Genomic DNA, 19,655 nt, shown 5'->3' with positions numbered 1-19,655 from the left:
CGTTCTCTCTCTCTCTCTGCATTTACCATATCCATACCGTTCTCTCTCTCTCTCTCTCTGCATTTACCATATCCATACCGTTCTCTCTCTCTCTCTCTCTCTCTGCATTTACCATATCCATACCTCTACCATTCTCTCTCTCTCTCTCTCTCTCTCTGCATTTACCATATCCATCTCTCTCTCTCTCTCTGCATTTACCATATCCATACCGTTCTCTCTCTCTCTCTCTGCATTTACCATATCCATACCGTTCTCTCTCTCTCTCTGCATTTACCATATCCATACCGTTCTCTCTCTCTCTCTCTGCATTTACCATATCCATACCGTTCTCTCTCTCTCTCTCTCCTCTGCATTTACCATATCCATACCGTTCTCTCTCTCTCTTTACCATATCCATACCGTGCTCTCTCTCTCTGCATTTACCATATCCATACTCTCTCTCTCTCTCTCTGCATTTACCATATCCATACCGTTCTCTCTCTCTCTCTCTCTCTGCATTTACCATATCCATACCGTTCTCTCTCTCTCTCTCTCTGCATTTACCATATCCATACCGTTCTCTCTCTCTCTGCATTTACTATCCATGCTCTTTACCATATCCATACCGTTCTCTCTCTCTCTCTCTGCATTTACCATATCCATACCGTTCTCTCTCTCTCTCTCTCTCTCTCTCTGCATTTACCATATCCATACCGTTCTCTCTCTCTCTCTCTCTGCATTTACCATATCCATACCGTTCTCTCTCTCTCTCTCTCTGCATTTACCATATCCATACCGTTCTCTCTCTCTCTCTCTCTCTCTGCATTTACCATATCCATACCGTTCTCTCTCTCTCTCTCTCTCTGCATTTACCATATCCATACCGTTCTCTCTCTCTCTCTCTCTCTGCATTTACCATATCCATACCGTTCTCTCTCTCTCTCTCTCTCTCTGCATTTACCATATTACCATTTATCCATACCGTTCTCTCTCTCTCTCTGCATTTACCATATCCATACCGTTCTCTCTCTCTCTCTCTCTCTGCATTTACCATATCCATACCGTTCTCTCTCTCTCTCTGCATTTACCATATCCATACCGTTCTCTCTCTCTCTCTCTCTCTGCATTTACCATATCCATACCGTTCTCTCTCTCTCTGCATTTACCATATCCATACCGTTCTCTCTCTCTCTGTATTTACCATATCCATACCGTTCTCTCTCTCTCTCTGCATTTACCATATCCATACCGTTCTCTCTCTCTCTCTCTCTGCATTTACCATATCCATACCGTTCTCTCTCTCTCTGCATTTACCATATCCATACCGTTCTCTCTCTCTCTCTCTCTCTCTCTCTCTCTCTCTCTCTCTCTCTCTCTCTCTCTGCATTTACCATATCCATACCGTTCTCTCTCTCTCTCTCTCTGCATTTACCATATCCATTTACCATATCCATACTTCTCTTCTCTCTCTCTCTCTCTCTGCATTTACCATATCCATACCGTTCTCTCTCTCTCTCTCTCTGCATTTACCATATCCATACCGTTCTCTCTCTCTCTCCCTCTGCATTTACCATATCCATATTTACCATATCCATACCGTTCTCTCTCTCTCTCTGCATTTAACATATCCATACCGTTCTCTCTCTCTCTCTGCATTTACCATATCCATACCGTTCTCTCTCTCTCTCTCTCTGCATTTACCATATCCATACCGTTCTCTCTCTCTCTCTCTGCATTTACCATATCCATACCGTTCTCTCTCTCTCTCTCTCTGCATTTACCATATCCATACCGTTCTCTCTCTCTCTCTCTCTGCATTTACCATATCCATACCGTTCTCTCTCTCTCTCTGCATTTACCATATCCATACCGTTCTCTCTCTCTCTCTCTCTCTGCATTTACCATATCCATACCGTTCTCTCTCTCTCTCTCTCTGCTTTACCATGCATTTACCATATCCATACCGTTCTCTCTCTCTCTCTCTCTCTGCATTTACCATATCCATACCGTTCTCTCTCTCTCTCTCTCTCTCTGCATTTACCATATCCATACCGTTCTCTCTCTCTCTCTCTCTCTGCATTTACCATATCCATACCGTTCTCTCTCTCTCTCTCTCTCTGCATTTACCATATCCATACCGTTCTCTCTCTCTCTGCATTTACCATATCCATACCGTTCTCTCTCTCTCTCTCTCTGCATTTACCATATCCATACCGTTCTCTCTCTCTCTCTCTGCATTTACCATATCCATACCGTTCTCTCTCTCTCTCTCTCTGTATTTACCATATCCATACCGTTCTCTCTCTCTCTCTCTGCATTTACCATAACCGTACCATTCTCTCATTACTCCTGAATGTCTGTAATAGGAAGCCATTAGGACATTAGGGCTGCATCACAAATGCCATCCTTTTTCCCTGTATAGTACACTTCTTTTGACCAGGGCCCATACGCCAACCTAGGAAGGGATTGGACTTGGGAGGAAAGCCTGTAGCCTCTCTACTATCCGTAGACCCTAATGGAAACAATCATGGGAATATTAACAGCTTTGAAAACAGATACATCAGGGAAGATGAGCTCTTCATCCGCCAATGTTAGTTCACCGCCGTGACAAATGAGGCAATGTTGCTTTTGGTCATGACACTTGGCTGAAGCCCAATTGGAGAAGAGATGAACACGCGATGATATGCTGTTGGAGAAAATCCCCACGGCGATAATATACCAACAGTTGCTCATAAACATCTTCCTTATGTTGACCTCTTCAGTCACCTTTAGCCTAGTTGCCAAATCTGTAGTCATGCAGAGGAGTTGGCTAAATCACAAACAGATCTGGCAACGTATACTTTATGTCCATTGCGTAGATGCATGTCTCGTGTTTTAAGCCTTGATTTATTTTCTGAAGCCACTCTTGGTGTGTCGCTGGTAATGGTTAAATGACTTCACCCTTCTTGTGTGTGTGTGTGTGTGTGTGTGTGTGTGTGTGTGTGTGTGTGTGTGTGTGTGTGTGTGTGTGTGTGTGTGTGTGTGTGTGTGTGTGTGTGTGTGTGTGTGTGTGTGTGTGTGTGTGTGGCCACTGGTGTGTGAAAGCCCCTCAGCCCTCCTATGAGGATGTCTGGGTGTGTTTGGCTGGAATGAGTGTACTGTTATTGATCGATCACACACAGTGGCTGAGGTGGAGAAGCAACACAGCGGGAGTGGGCCTCACACCAGGGTGTGAGTTCCTGTGATAGGGAAAGGAAGGGAGAGAGAGAGACACAGCTGTGTCATCAGTCTCTTAGCAAACCACAATGAGGGAATGGTATTCAGCAGCATCAATGGGATGGCCAAATATTTGTTGTTTTAGGAATGTCACAAAGCAAACCTCTCTCTCCCTCCCTCCTCTCGCTCTCTCTCTCTCTCTCTCAATTCAATGGGTGTTATTGGCATGGGAAACATGTTTACATTGCCAAAGCAAGTGAAATACTGAAGTATGGGGACAATGACACATTTGTTTTTGTTTTGGCTCTTTGGCATACAGAGCAACCCAGATGGGATGGTGTATCTCTGCAGAATGCTGTGGTAGCCATGATGGCCTTGAATTCTAAATGAATCACAGACAGTGTCACCAGCAAAGCACCCTTTACACCATCACACCACCTCCTCCATGCTTCGCAGTGTGAACCACACATGCAGAGATCATATGTTCACCTACTCTGTGTCTCACAAAGACAGCGGTTTGAAACAAAAATCTCAAATTTGGACTCATCAGACCAAAAGACAGATTTCCACTGGTCTAATGTCCATTGCTCGTGTTTCTTTGCCCAAGAAAGTCTATTATTATTGGTCCTTTAGTAGTGGTTTCTTCGCAGCAATTCGACCATGAAGGCCTGATTCACATCGTCTCCTCTGAACAGTTGATGTTAAGATGTGTCTGTTACTTGAACTCTGTGAAGCATTTATTTGGGCTGCAATTTCTGAGGCTGTAATGAACTCTAATGAACTTATTCTCTGCAGCAGCGATATCTCTGGGTCTTCCTTTCCTGTGGCGGTCTTCATGAGAGCCAGGTCATCATAACGCTTGATGGTTTTTGAGGCTGTAGTTATTGAAGTTTTCCTGATTGACTGACCTTCATGTCTTTAAGTAATGATGGACTGTCATTTCTCTTTGTTTATTTGAGCTGTTCTTGCCGTAATATAGACTTGGTATTTTACCAAATAGGGCTATCTTCTGTATACCACCCCTAACCTTGTCACCACACAACTGATTGGCTCAAACTTATTAAGACGGAAAGAAATTCCACAAATTAACTTTTAACAAGCTACACCTGTTAATTGAAATGCATTCCAGGTGACTACCTCATGAAGCTGGTTGAGAACATGCCAAGAGTGTGCAATGCAGTCAAGGCAAAGTTTGGCTACTTTGAAGAATCTCAAATATAAAATATATTTTGATTTGTTTAACACTTTGTTATTTCATAGTTTTGATGTTTTCTACATTGTAGAAAATAGTAAAAATAAAGAAAATCCCTTGAATTAGGTGTCCAAACTTTGACTGGTACTGTAACGGCGTTCGTCTGTTGAATGAGAGTCGTACCAAAATGCAGCGTGGTGGTTATTCATGTTCTTTAATGAAGGATCGCGATACATGAAATAACTTATTTAAAAAAAAACAAACGGAACGTGAAAACCTATACAGCCTATACCTATACTAAGACCTATACTAAGACCAAGGCGTGACAGGTACTGCATATACAAAAGTACGTGGACACACCTTCAAAGTAGTAGATTCAGCTATTTCAGCCACACCTGTTGCACAAAGTGAGGTCCATATAGAAATGGTTTGTTGAGATTGGTGTGGAAGAACTTGACTGGCTTGCACAGAGCCCTGACCTCAACCTCAACGAACACCCTTGGGATGAATTGGAACGCCGACTGCGAGCCAGGCATAATAACACAACATCAGTGCCCAACCTCACTAATGCTTGTGTGGCTGAATGGAAGCAAGTCCCTGCAGCAATGTTCCAGCATCTAGTGGAAGGCCTTCCCAGAAAAGTTGAGGCTGTTATAGCGGCAAAGGGGGGAGCAACTCAGATATTGGACGAGCTTGATACTTTTGGTCATGTAGTGTATTTTTTCAGAGTGTGTTGAGTGAGTGCATATGGTTGTAGGAGAAGATGTACTGTAAATTGTTAATAACGCGGGCCAACACTGGTTGTCTTATCCTGTTTGTAATTTGCACTGTGTTCTTGCTCTGATCACTGTCAGAAATGTCTTTACACACAAACAACCACAAACACACATTTTCTTCCTTTCCCACTCTGATGGCCTTTGGGAGCAGATTTAACTACAGTGCTTCACTCCCACTTCTGCAATCCAGTTTTGGATCCTATTAAGGTTTTATGGTCCTCCGGCCCAGCTTGAGCTCTTAGAATGATTTTATAAAGATGGAAAGAGGGGACAGGCTGTTAGCCTAGGTACCAGACACACACACATGCATAGAGATTATGGAGGGATATTTTGGCTCTATACTCTGCCTTTACATCTTCTGTTTGCCTGTAGTATAGCCCTGTCCGGTACTATTGGCCGTCAGTCAGTTGCAAAAGCATCTTCGGACTTTGACAAGAGCCATTTCCTCCCTAGAAATGTTGTTCCATCTTTGGAAGGCTGAATGGTTGGACTCAGAATGGCAGCCATTTTGTTCCATCTTTGGAAAGCTGAAAGAGGACAAAACCTCTTATACAATTATACAATGACTATGAGGTTAATATGCAGAATGTCAGCATTCATTTGAAGGTATTTTCATCCATATTGGGTGAACTGTTTAGAAATTACAACACTTTTTATGCATAGATCCTCCATTTTAGGGGACCAAAGGCATTGGGGCAAATTCACTTATGTGTATTAAAGTAGTCAAAAGTTCCATATTTTATCCCGTATTCATACCACACAATGACTACATCAAGCTTGTGACTCTGCAATCATGTTGGATGCATTTGCTGTTTGTTTTGGTTGTGTTTCAGGTTATTTTGTGCCCAATAGAAATGAAAGGTAAAGTGTCATTTTGGAGTCACTTTTATTGTAACTCTGAATATAAGATGTGTTTAAACACTTCTATATTAATGTGGATCCTACCATGATTTGGGATAATCCAAAATTAATCGTGAATAATGATGAGTGAGAAAGTTACAGATGCACAAATACCATACCCCCACCATAATGGATTTAATAGTTCTCTGTGGGATGTTTAAAGTTTCGGATCTTTTTTATAACCCAACCCTGATCTGTACTTCTCCACAACTTTGTCCCTAACCTGTTTGGAGAGCTCCTTGGTCTTCATGGTGCCGCTTGCTTGGTGGTGCCCATTTCTTGGTGGTGTTGCAGACTCTGGGGCGTTTCAGAACAGGTGTATATATACTGAGATCATGTGACAGATCATGTGACACTTAGATTGCACACAGGTGGACTTTATTTAACTAATTATGTGACTTCTGAAGGTAATTGGTTGCACCAGATCTTATTTAGGGGCTTCACAGCAAAGGGGGTGAATACATCTGTACGTACCACTTTTCCATGTTTTTTTTATTATTCTTTTTAAACAAGTTATTTTTTATATTTCACTTCACCAATTTGGACTTTTTTGTGTATGGCCATTACATGAAATAAAAATCCATTTAAATTACAGGTTGTAATGCAACAAAATAGGAAAAATGCCAAGGGGGATGAATACTTTTGCAAGGCACTCTATATAGGTTATTTAAAAAAGTGTTAGGCTATACTGTATTCGCCCTTTGATAACATCCTAAACTTGTACTGTAGGCAACCTTACAGTATGTGGTATCCAAAATGTCTCAAATCGTGTAAAAAGAGGAGGAGCCCAAACCTTCAGAGAAACAGAGGAAGCAGCTTCCTAGAACCCCGCCAGTCTAGGCAGCTCTGAGTGTGCGAGACAGTTATTGCTTAACAGGCTCCTTTTTATGTGACTAGCCCCTTTTGTGTTTTAATGAGCAGCTAGCAGAGAGGGTGAGAAAAGAAAGAGGAAGGTTGGAGGAGGAGGGAGAAAGAAAGAAAACAGGTGAGAGACAGTGAAAGAAGACTTTTCAGAGCTTCTCTTCAGTCCTAATTGGGCTTGTGAGTGAGGGGCGCGAGGGGTCCCCCTTGAAGTGGGAGGAATAACAGGCAGGTAGGATTCCTCTCTCTCTCTCTCACACACACACACACACTCTTCTCAGGTGGAGTGCCTATCTTTTTCAGTCTCTAATGTGAGGTCAATGTGTTCCCACAATATCTCTATTTGCATGTCCTGCATTACAAATCACTCCTCACTACAGAAAATACTGAAACGTTCTCTTCTGCCAAGACAGAGAGTGATGTCTGCACACTGTTTGTGTGTATGCATGTGTATGTGCATGTGTGCGTGCATGTGTACTTACATGCCCTTGCATGTGTGCATCTTGTGTGTGTTTTAAAGAACAAGTATCTAAATGTCTTTTTTTGCTAATTCTATTTATGTAAATCATGAATTTCAACTCAGGGCATTCTACATAATTTGCCTACAACCATAGCAGGTTCTCAGTGTCTGTTACTCTGTGAGTGTCATGGAGTTCAATCTGTGTTATTGAGCCAGAGAGAGTCCTATAAGAGATAGTTCATCAGGAAAAGCTCTCTCTTGTGAAAGACACCACCACTCCGTGCATGTAACCCCAGACCTCTTCATTACACAACCCCACAGATGAACAACCCCAAGCGGAAAGTCAACCTCCCAGCACAGAGTACTACTCCCTCAGTGAAATTAAGGATACATTCACCCAGCTGGAGGTAAGATTGGTGGACCTGGAACAGCAGATGAACACACTCCAGTCAGCACAAAAATTGTCCAGCTCAACGAGACCCCCTCAACCAGACCCGGAGAGCTGGAGTTGGAGAGAGACATATCTGCACTCTGGACTGTGGTGAGACAACATCAACAGGAGAAAGAGCAGGAGCAGGAGAAGAACAGAGCACTAGAGGATCAGAGTGCTGGAGGATCAGAGTGCTAGAGGATCAGAGTGCTGGAGGAGAGGGTGAGGGGGTGGAATGTGACAGAGAACAACCCATTAGAGAGCTAGCCACCCCTGCAGAGAAGCCAGCAGAACAGTCCACCTCAGCCACTGACCAAAGTCTCGACACCACAGCAGAACAGTCCACACCAGAACCTGACCATAGCCTCGACATCACAGCAGAACAGTCCACCCCAGACCCTGACCATAGCCTCGACATCACAGCAGAACAGTCCACACCAGACCCTGACCATAGCCTTGACATCACAGCAGAACAGTCCACCCCAGACCCTGACCATAGCCTCGACATCACAGCAGAACAGTCCACCCCAGACCCTGACCATAGCCTCGACACCACAGCAGAATAGTCCACCCCAGACCCTGACCATAGCCTTGACATCACATCAGAACAGTCCACCCCAGAACCTGACCATAGTCTCGACACCACAGCAGGACAGACAAACGAAGAACCACAAGCCCAGGGGATCCCACCCCCTCTGAGCCCTCCCTGTCAGCCACCCTGATAGCCCTCCTGACAACCCTCCCACACCCACTGAGGACATACACAAGCCAGAGTGTACTCCTTATGGACTCAAATGGGAAATAAATACCAGAAAATATTTTTCCCTCCAACCACACAGTGTCTAAACTCTGGTGTACAAACAACCAGCGTGCCCTAGACCTTCTGTCTGAGGACCAACTAGGCTCACCCAGTCACATGATAATACACATATGCACAAACGACCTAAGAGCCAAGCAGGAAAGGGTGGCCACAGCACTCAAGGGAGTGATTGAAAAAGCTTCCTCTACTTTCCCCAACGCACAAGTGGTGATCTCCCCCCAGCTACCACGAAAAGACTTCAACCCTGCTACCATGAAAAGACTATCACCCTGCTACCACACAGCAGGTAAACCAAGTATTTCCTGTGACTGTGCTTCAAAACCAAAGGTTTACCTGGCCCACCACTCTACCCTGGACTAGAACAGCCTCTATGACCAGGTCCACCCTGGACTAGAACAGCCTTTATGACCAGGTCCACCCTGGACTAGAACAGCCTTTATGACCAGGTCCACCCTGGACTAGAACAGCCTCTATGACCAGGTCCACCCTGGACTAGAACAGCCTTTATGACCAGGTCCACCCTGGACTTGAACAGCCTTTTGACCAGGTCCACCCTGGACTTGAACAGCCTTTATGAACAGGTCCACCCTGGACTAGAACAGTCTTTATGACCAGGTCCATCCTGGACTAGAACAGCCTTTATGACCAGGTCCACCCTGGACTAGAACAGCCTCTATGACCAGGTCCACCCTGGACTAGAACAGCCTTTATGACCAGGTCCACCCTGGACTAGAACAGCCTCTATGACCAGGTCCACCCTGGACTAGAACAGCCTCTATGACCAGGTCCACCCTGGACTAGAACAGCCTCTATGACCAGGTCCACCCTGGACTAGAACAGCCTCTATGACCAGGTCCACCCTGGACTAGAACAGCCTTTATGACCAGGTCCACCCTGGACTAGAACAGCCTTTACGACCAGGTCCACCCCCCAGACCTACACATACAGGACCCACGCCGAGAGGACCTACATCCAGACCAAAGCACCACCAGCCACATCCAGACCCCCAACCCAACCAGTGAACACCCCTATAAGTCAACCATGCCCACACCCCATTTAGGCCCCATTTATGTCCCTCCTGCCCACCCCATGCCCCCCACTCCCGCAGAGAGGGCCTCAACATGGAAGTCACACATACGCCCAGGCCGTGAGCAGGCAAATAGGCCCAACCCCCACTCTTACAATAGCCCAAGCCAATGGCAGGTACCAGATGCTCAGCATGCTCTGCTCACACTTACTGGTCTGAGGCCAAACCACACGACTAACAACATTGGACACTTTATGGAACACAAAGCCTTCACTATATCATCCTGGAATATCCAAGGCCTGAGGTCATCTGCCTTTGGCCTAAAGAGCAGGAACCTGGACTTCACCAAATAAATCGGAAATACAGACATTGTCATCCTACAAGAAACATGGTAGAGAGGAGATGGACCCACTGGTCGCCCTCTAAGTTAGAGAAAGCTGGTAGTCCCATCCTCCAAACTACCAGGTGTGAAACAGGGAAGGAACTCAGGGGGTATGGTAATTTGATATAGAGTAGACCTAACTCACTCTATTAAATGAATCATAACAGGAATATTTTACATTTGGCAAGAAATTCAAAAGGAAATGATCTCAACAGAGAAAAATGTCCTCCTGTGTGTTACCTATATCCCCCCAATAGAATCCCCATAATTTAATGAAGACAGCTTCTCCATCCTGAAGAGGGAAATCAATCATTTCCAGGCCCAGGGACATGTACTAGTTTTTTGCAACCTAAATGCCAGATCTGGACAAGAACCTGACACCCTCAGCTCACAGGGGGACAAACACCTGCCTGGAGGTGACAGCATTCCCTCCCCCATATGCCCCCCTAGGCACAATTACGACAACATAGTCAGATGCTGGGTATGTACATAGTCAATGGTAGGCTTCTTGGGACTCCTATGGTAGGTACACTTATAGCTCATCTCTAGGCAGTAGTACTGTAGACTACTTTATCACTGACCTTAACCCAGAGTATTTCAGAGTATTCACACTCAGTCCACTGACAACACCTTTCAGACCACAGCAAAATCACAGTCTACTTGAACAGAGCAATACTCAATCATGAGGCATCAAAGCTAAAGGAACTGAATAATATTACAAAATGCTATAGATGGAAGGATGGAAACCTACCAAAAAACAATTAGGCAACAACAAATTCAATCCCTTTTAGACAACTTCCTGGAATAAAGTTCCACTGTAATAGTGAAGGTGTAAACTTGGCAGTAGAAAGCCTAAACAGTATATTTGACCTCTCAGCTTCTCTATCAAATCTAAAAACAAAATCAAACAGAAAACCTAAGAAAATGAAGAACACTGACAAATGGTTTGATGAAGAATGCAAAAACCTTAGAAATAAATTGAGTAACCATTTCAACCAAAAACATAGAGACCCGGAAAATCTGAGCTTATGCCTTCACTATGGTGCATCACTAAAACATTTACATTTACATTTAAGTCATTTAGCAGACGCTCTTATCCAGAGCGACTTACAAATTGGTGCATTCACCTAAAACAATACAGAAATACACTACGGTATTGAAGAATTCATAGACTCTAACCACCTCTAGGAAAATTGGAAAACACTAAACAAACAACAGCACAAAGAGTTATCTATCCAAAACCAAGATAAACCCCTTCTTGAATCTTTTTGGTCCTTTAACAAAGAACAAACAGCAAAAACATTTACATGATCAAATACAAATCTTAGAATCAACTATTTGTCACCTCCTGACCTTAGTTCCATTTATATGTCTCTATTTTAGTTTGGTCAGGATTGGGGTGGGCATTCAATGTGTTGTTCTATGATTTTGTGTTTCTATGTTTAGGCCTGGTATGGTTCCCAATCAGAGGCAGCTGTTTATCGTTGTCTCTGTTTGAGAACCATACTTAGGCAGCCTGTTTTCCCACTATGGGTTGTAGGTAGTTGTTTCCTGTTTTGTCACCTGATAGGACTGTTTCGGTTTTGCCGTGTTTACACCTTGTTACTTTTGTGTTCAGTTTAATAAATATAACATGAACACTTACCACGCTGCGCATTGGTCGGATCCTTCATACTCCTCGTCAGAAGAGGAGGAAAACCGTTACACTATTAAAAACTACCAGAACCCACTGGATTCTCCAATTACATTGAATAAACTACAGGACAAAATGCATACCCTCCAACCCAAAAAGGCCTGTGTTGTTGATGGTATCCTCAAAGAAATTACAAAATATACAGACCACAAATTCCAACTGGCTATACTTAAACTGTTTAACATCCTCCTTGGCTCTGGCATCTTCCCCAATATTTGGAACCAAGGACTGATTACCCAAATCCACAAAAGTTGAGACAAATTTGACCCCAATAATTACCGTGGGAAATTAGTCAACAGCAACATTGGGAAAATCCTCCACATTATCATTAACAGCAGACAATGTACTGAGAAAATGGCAAATTGGCTTTTTACCAAATTATAGTACGACAGACCACGTATTCACCCTGCACACCCTAATTGATTGACAAACAAACCAAAACAAAGGCAAAGTCTTCTCATGCTTTGTTTTCAATAAAGCTTTAGACTCAATTTGGCATGAGGGTCTGCTATACAAACTGATGGAAAGGGGTGTTGGGGGGAAAAACATACGACATTATAAAATCCATGTTAACAAACAACAAGTGTGTGGTTAAATGGGCAAAAATATACTCACATTTCTTTCCACAGGGCCGTGGGGTGAGACAAGGATGCAGCTTAACTCCAACCTCTTCAACATATATATCAATGAATTAGTGAGGGCACTAGAACAGTCTGCAGCACCCGGCCTCACCCTACTAGAATCTGAAGTCAAATGTCTACTGTTTGATGATGATCTGATGCTTTTGTCCCCGACCAAGGAGGGACTAACGTAGCACCTAGATCTTCTGCACAGATTCTGTCAGACCTGGGCCCTGACAGTGAATCCAAGTAAGACACAAATAATGGTGTTCCAAAAAAGGTCCGGTCGCCAGGACCACAAACACAAATTCCATCTAGGCACCGTTGCCCTACAGCACACAAAACCTATATGTCATGTATTGTATTGTCATGTCTTGTCCCTGTGCTTTCTCTTCTCTTCGTTTCCCCCTGCTGGTCGTATTAGGTTTCTTTCTCTCTCTTTATCCCTCTCTCTATCGTTCCGTTCCTGCTTCCAGATGTTCCTCATTCTCCTAACGACCTCGTTTACTCTTTCACACCTGTCCCCTATTTTGCCCTCTGATTAAGTCTCTATTTCTCTCTCTGTTTCTGCTTCTGTCCTTGTCGGATTCCTGTTTGCTGTTTGCTGTTTGCTGTACCCTTGTTCCGTCCTGTTGTATTCTGCCTCGTCTTCAGATACTGCGTGTGAGCAGGTGTCTCTATCCTCTACGGCCCGCGCCTACCCGAAGGGACCTGCAGTCTGTTGCCGCAAGCCCTGCAACTCTCCTCAACTATAGAGGATTTATGTTTTCCCTGTTTGGACATTTCCTGTAAAGGATTGAGGATTATGTTTTCTCTGTTTGGACTTTAATAAACTCAGTTTCTGTTAAGTCGCTTTTGGGTCCTCACTCACCTTTATAACAGAAGAATCCGACCAAGAATGGACCCAGCGACTACGGATCCTCTCTACTCTGCCGTCGAGTTCCAGGGAGCGATGCTAGGCAGACACGAACAGGAATTGTCTGCTGCTCGACATGCCGTTGAGACCCTGGCCGCCCAAGTCTCCGGCCTCTCGGAGGAGATTCACAATCTCCGCCTCGATCCACCGGTTACCTCCTGGGCTTCCGGGTCTCCGGAGCCCAGAATTAATAACCCACCGTGTTACTCTGGGGAGCCCACTGAATGTCGCTCGTTCCTTACCCAGTGTGATATTGTGTTCTCTCTCCAGCCCAACACGTACTCCAGGGGTATTGCTTGTATCGCCTACGTTATATCTCTCCTTACTGGACGGGCTCGTGAGTGGGGCACGGCAATCTGGGAGGCAAGGGCTGAGTGTACTAACCAGTATCAGAACTTTAAGGAGGAGATGATACGGGTTTTTGATCGTTCTGTTTTTGGGAAAGAAGCTTCCTGGTCCCTGTCCTCCCTATGTCAAGGTAATCGATCCATAACGGATTACTCTATAGAGTTTTGCACTCTTGCTGCCTCCAGTGACTGGAACGAGCCGGCGTTGCTCGCTCGTTTTCTGGAGGGTCTCCACGCTGAGGTAAAGGATGAGATTCTCTCCCGGGAGGTTCCTTCCAGCGTGGATTCTTTGATTGAACTCGCTATTCGCATAGAACGACGGGTAGATCTTCGTCACCGAGTTCATGGAAGAGAGCTCGCGTTAACAGTGTCCCCCCTCTCCGCATCACTACCATCTCCCCCCACTGGCTCAGGTGTTGAGCCCATGCAGCTGGGGGGTATTCGCATCTCGACTAAGGAGAGGGAACGGAGAATCACCAACCGCCTCTGTCTCTATTGCGGTTCCGCTGGTCATTTTGTCATTTCATGTCCAGTAAAAGGCCAGAGCTCATCAGTAAGCGGAGGGCTACTGGTAAGCGCTACTACTCTGGTCTCTCCGTCAAGTTCCTGTACTACCTTGTCGGTCCATCTACGCTGGACCGGTTCGGCAGCTTCCTGCAGTGCATTAATAGACTCTGGGGCGGAGGGCTGTTTTATGGACGAAGCCTGGGCTCGGGAACATGACATTCCTCTCAGGCAGTTAGGGGAGCCCACGGCTATGTTCGCCTTGGATGGTAGTCCTCTCCCCAGGATTCAGCGTGAAACGCTACCTTTAACCCTCACTGTCTCTGGTAATCATAGTGAAACCATTTCTTTTTTGATTTTTTGTTCACCTTTTACACCTGTTGTTTTGGGCCATCCCTGGCTAGTGTGTCATAATCCTTCTATTAATTGGTCTAGTAATTCTATCCTCTCCTGGAACGTCTCTTGTCATGTTAAGTGTTTAGTGTCTGCTATCCCTCCTGTTTCTTCTGCCCCCTCTTCACAGGAGGAGCCTGGTGATTTGACAGGGGTGCCGGAGGAATATCATGATCTGCGCACGGTCTTCAGTCGGTCCAGGGCCACCTCCCTTCCTCCTCACCGGTCGTATGATTGTTGTATTGATCTCCTTCCGGATACCACTCCCCCACGGGGTAGACTAGACTCTCTGTCGGCTACCGAACGTAAGGCTCTCGAAGATTATTTGTCAGTAGCTCTCGACGCCGGTACCGTGGTCCCTTCCTCCTCTCCCGCCGAAGCAGGGTTCTTTTTTGTTAAGGAAGAGGACGGGACCCTGCGCCCCTGCGTGGATTATCGAGGGCTGAATGACATAACGGTTAAGAATCGTTATCCGCTTCCCCTTATGTCTTCAGTTTTCGAGATTCTGCAGGGAGCCAGGTTCTTTACTAAGTTGGACCATCGTAACGCTTACCATCTCGTGCGCAACAGGGAGGGGGACGAGTGGAAAACGGCGTTTAACACTCCGTTAGGGCATTTTGAATACCGGGTTCTGCCGTCCGGTCTCGCTAATGCTCCAGCTGTCTTTCAGGCATTAGTGAGGGATGTACTGAGTGACATGCTGAACATCTTTGTTTTCGTTTACCTTGACGATATCCTGATTTTTTCACCGTCACTCCAGATTCATGTTCAGCACGTTCGACGTGTCCTCCAGCGCCTTTTAGAGAATTGTCTTTATGTGAAGGCTGAGAAGTGCGCTTTTCATGTCTCCTCCGTCACATTTCTCGGTTCTGTTATTTCCGCTGAAGGCATTCAGATGGATCCCGCTAGGGTCCATGCTGTCAGCGATTGGCCCGTCCCTAAGTCACGTGTAACATCAGCACCACAGGTAACTTCCACAAAGCTGTGAACGATCTGAGAGACAAGGCAAGAAGGGGACTTCTATGCCATCAAAAGGAACATAAACTTCAACATATCAATTAGGATCAGGCTAAAAATACTTGAGTCCGTTGTAGACCCCATTGCCCTTTATGGTTGTGAGGTCTGGGGTCTGCTCACCAACCAAGAATTCACAAAAAGGGACAAACACCAAATTGAGACTGCATGCAGAATTCTGAAAGAATATCCTCCATGTACAACGTAAGACACCAAATAATGCAGGCAGAGCAGAATTAGTTCGATAACCACTAAATTTTCAAAATCCAGAGAGCCATTAAATTCTACAACCACCTAAAAGGAAGCGGTTCCCAAATCTTCCATAACAAAGCCATCACCTACAGAGAGATGAACTTGGAGAAGTGTCCCTTAAGCAAGCTGGTCCTGGGGCTTTGTTCAAAAACACAGACCCCACAGAGCCCCAGGACAGCAACACAATTAGACCCAACCATATCATGAGAAAAAAAAAGATAATTACTTGACGAATTGGAAGAAATTTACAAAAAAACTGAGCAAACCAGAATGCTGTTTGACCCTAAACAGAGAGTACACAGTGGCAGAATACCTGACCACTGTGACTGACCCAAACCTAGACTTGGCTCTCAAAAGTAGACAGGATATATGCACACTGCCCACAAATGAGGTGGAAACTGAGCTGCACTTCCTAACCTCCTGCCAAATGTATGACCATATTAGAGACACATATTTCCCTCAGATTATACAGATACACAAATAATTAGAAAACAAACCCAATTTTAATAAACTCCCATATCTACTGGGTGAAATACAACAGTGTGCCATCACAGCAGCAAGATGTGTGACCTGTTGCCACAAGAAAAGGTCAACCAGTGAAGAACAAAGAACATTTTTATATACAACCCATATTTATGTTTATTTATTTTCTCTTTTGTACTTTAACTATTTGCACATAGTTTGACATGTGTAATCTCTTTATTCTTTTGGAACTTTTGAGAGTGTAGTGTTTATTGATCATTTTTATTGTTTATTTCACTTTTGTTTATTATCTAGTTAATTTGCTTTGGCAATGTTAACATGTTTTCCATGTCAATAAAGCCTTTAAATTGGAATTGAATTGAATTGAGAGAGAGTGAGAGAGAGGTGGATGGAGAGAGAGCGAGAGGGAGTAAAGTTAGAGAGTGAGAGAGAGGTGGATGGAGAGAGAGCGAGAGGGAGAAAAGTTAGAGAGTGAGAGAGAGAGGTAGACGAATAGAGAGAGAGAGAGAGAGAGAGAGAGAGAGAGAGAGAGAGAGAGAGAGAGAGAGAGAGAGAGAGAGAGAGAGAGAGAGAGAGACTGAGAGAGAGGTAGACAGAGAGAGAGAGAGAGAGAGAGAGAGAGAGAGAGAGAGAGAGAGAGAGAGAGAGAGAGAGAGAGAGAGAGAGAGGTAGACAGAGAGAGAGAGAGAGAGAGAGAGAGAGAGAGAGAGAGAGAGAGAGAGAGAGAGAGAGAGAGAGAGAGAAAAGTTAAAGTGAGAGAGAGAGAGAGAGAGAGAGAGGTAGACAGAGAGAGAGAGAGAGAGAGAGAGAGAGAGAGAGAGAGAGAGAGAGAGAGAGAGAGAGAGAGAGAGAGAAAGAGGTGGGGAGAAAGATAGAGATTTATGTAAATTGAATTCAGTGGGCAGCACTGTGTTTGGAATATCAGATACGTCACACTAACCGCAGCATCAGATTTACCGTGGCCTGGTGGAATGATTTAGCATGGCCTGGTGGAATGATTTTGCATGGCCTGGTGGAATGATTTAGCATGGCCTGGTGGAATGATTTAGCATGGCCTGGTGGAATGATTTAGCATGGCCTGGTGGAATGATTTAGCATGGCCTGGTGGAATGATTTAGCATGGCCTGGTGGAAGGATTTAGCGTGGCCTGGTGGAAGGATTTAGCATGGCCTGGTGGAATGATTTAGCGTGGCCTGGTTGAATGATTTAACATGGCCTGGTGGAATGATTTAGTATGGCCTGGTGGAATAATATATATAATAATAATAATATATGCCATTTAATATATGCCATTTAGCAGACGCTTTTATCCAAAGCGACTTACAGTCATGTGTGCATACATTCTACGTATGGGGGGTCCCGGGGATCAAACCCACTACCCTGGCGTTACAAGCGCCATGCTCTACCAACTGAGCTACAGAAGGAATGATTTAGCATGGCCCGGTGGAATGTATTTCTGTATCACTGTCTCTCAGAGACAGTCCTGCTGCTGTGAGAACAATTGTACATTTTCAACATCCCCTTCCCCTCAGCCTTAACACCCAGGGGAGGAGAGGAGTGGCTACCTAGCTAGGATTACTTTTTTTGTGTACTGCAATTCAGCTTCTAGCTGTGTACATGAAATAAACTAAACTAAATCTCCCTGTCTGGTCCACAGTCAACTCGGGGGACGGCCTTGACTACAGCCAGCAGAAGAGGGAGAACATCAGAGAGCTGATCTAGGAGACCCTGGAGGTGTGTGAGTGCTGCGTGGGAGAGGACGCTTTCATCAACATTAAATACTTGGTGCCAACCTACGAGTCCTGCATGCTCAACTGAATGGATGGACACAGTTCCAACCAGCCAACATCGTTAACTCACCCTTCAACTCTCAACCACCCAACATCATTAACTCACCCTTCAACACTCAACCACCCAACATCATTAACTCACCCTTCAACTCTCAACCACCCAACATCATTAACTCACCCTCAACCACCCAACATCATTAAGTCACCCTCAATCACCCAACATCATTAACTCACCCTCAACCACCCAACTTCGTTAACTCACCCTCAACCACCCAACATCGTTAACTCACCCTCAACCACCCAACATCGTTAACTCACCCTCAACCACCCAGCATCATTAACTCACCCTCAACCACCCAACATCATTAACTCACCTTCAACCACCCAACATCATTAACTCACCCTCAACCACCCAGCATCATTAACTCAACCTCAACCACCCAACATCATTAACTCACCCTCAACCACCCAACATTGTTAACTCACCATCAACCCTTCAACCACCCAACATCATTAACTCACCCTCAACCACCCAACATCATTAACTCACCCTCAACCACCCAACATCATTAACTCACCCTCAACCACCCAACATTGTTAACTCACCCTCAACCACCCAACATCATTAACTCACCCTCAACCACCCAACATTGTTAACTCACCCTCAACCACCCAGCATCATTAACTCACCCTCAACCACCCAACATCATTAACTCACCCTCAATCACCCAACATCTTTAACTCACCCTCAACCGCCCAACATCATTAACTCACCCTCAACTAGCCAACTTCGTTAACTCACCCTCAACCACGCAACTTCGTTATCTCACCCTCAACCACCCAACATTGTTAACTCACCCTCAACCACCCAACATCATTAACTCACCCTCAACCACCCAACATTGTTAACTCACCATCAACCCTTCAACCACCCAACATCATTAAACTCACCTTCAACCACCCAACATCATTAAATCACCCTCAACCACCCAACATTGTTAACTCACCCTCAACCACCCAACATTGTTAACTCACCATCAACCCTTCAACCACCCAACATCATTAACTCACCCTCAACCACCCAACATCATTAACTCACCCTCAACCACCCAACATCATTAACTCACCCTCAACCACCCAACATCATTAACTCACCCTCAACCACCCAACATCATTCACTCACCCTCAACCACCCAACATTGTTAACTCACCATCAACCCTTCAACCACCCAACATCATTAACTCAGCCTCAACCACCCTAACATTGTTAACTCACCAACAACCCTTCAACCGCCCAACATCATTAACTCACCCTCAACCACCCAACATTGTTAACTCACCATCAACCCTTCAACCACCCAACATCATTAACTCACCCTCAACCACGCAACATCATTAACTCACCCTCAACCACCCAACATCATTAACTCACCCTCAACCACCCAACATCATTAACTCAGCCTCAACCACCCAACATCATTAACTCACCCTCAACCACCCAACATCATTAACTCACCCTCAACCACCCAACATAATTAACTCACCCTCAACCATCCAACATCATTAACTCACCCTCAACCACCCAACATAATTAACTCACCCTTCAGCCACCCAACATCAT

At 44.9% G+C, this 19,655-nt stretch overlaps 1 pseudogene; it reads left to right on the top strand.

Annotated features, from left to right (window-relative positions):
• Positions 1–18,218, top strand: part of LOC124002296 — a 410,022-nt pseudogene extending 391,804 nt beyond the window's left edge.
• Positions 18,219–19,655: the final 1,437 nt, after the last annotated feature.

Source organism: Oncorhynchus gorbuscha, linkage group LG17, assembly GCF_021184085.1.
Source record: "Oncorhynchus gorbuscha isolate QuinsamMale2020 ecotype Even-year linkage group LG17, OgorEven_v1.0, whole genome shotgun sequence".
In the NCBI taxonomy this organism is placed as follows: Eukaryota; Metazoa; Chordata; class Actinopteri; order Salmoniformes; family Salmonidae; genus Oncorhynchus; species Oncorhynchus gorbuscha.
Note: the sequence above shows the minus strand (reverse complement) of the source record. Positions and strands in the feature narration are given on the sequence as shown.